Raw genomic sequence first — 735 nt, 5'->3', positions numbered from 1 at the left:
AACAATTCCATATCAGACTGCATATCATGTGTGGCACTACAAATGTCATATACTATGCCACGTGTGGATGCTCTCTGATATATATAGGACTAACATCTAGGGAGCTTCAGGTTCGTGTCCGGGAACACGTCAGGGACATTCGAGCGGCAAGGACGGTGGCTGATCCTTCTGACTTGAAAATGATCCCCCGCCACTTCAAACAATTTCACAATTGTGATGCGGGGTCTTTTCGAGTCAGGGGGATTGAGATTATACATCTGGGAGCTAGTGGCAACTACAAAAAAAACCTTAGCACGGCGGGACGCTAGTTGGGTCATACGCCTTAACACTATGATGCCTAGGGGGTTGAACGAATCTTAGTTTTTCTTCATTCCTGAGAGGTATTCCCTTAGTGTTATTAATGGTATTTCTCCTGCAAGGAGCTACTTTTCTCATCCTTTTTTTACCTTATTTGTGGGCAATCCTTTTGGATCCTTTTTATTATTGTTGGTTTTATTTTTTTCTGATTTATCTTTATAATTTCTTGTTTATCTTTTCAGTTTTAATATTTACCTTCAAGTCACTGCTGACCTATTTCACACTGTATCATCTGTGGTTGGGTTGAACCGTATATCATCTCAAGCGATATTTTAATTCCTCAATCGAATATACGGGATGAATTATTTTTTGTTATCCCGTGTACTTATTTATTGTATACTATGTTTCCTGATTAAATTTTGAGATCTATATTTGTAT

Source organism: Ranitomeya variabilis, chromosome 5, assembly GCF_051348905.1.
Source record: "Ranitomeya variabilis isolate aRanVar5 chromosome 5, aRanVar5.hap1, whole genome shotgun sequence".
NCBI lineage: Eukaryota > Metazoa > Chordata > Amphibia > Anura > Dendrobatidae > Ranitomeya > Ranitomeya variabilis.
This window is presented reverse-complemented; position numbering follows the sequence as displayed.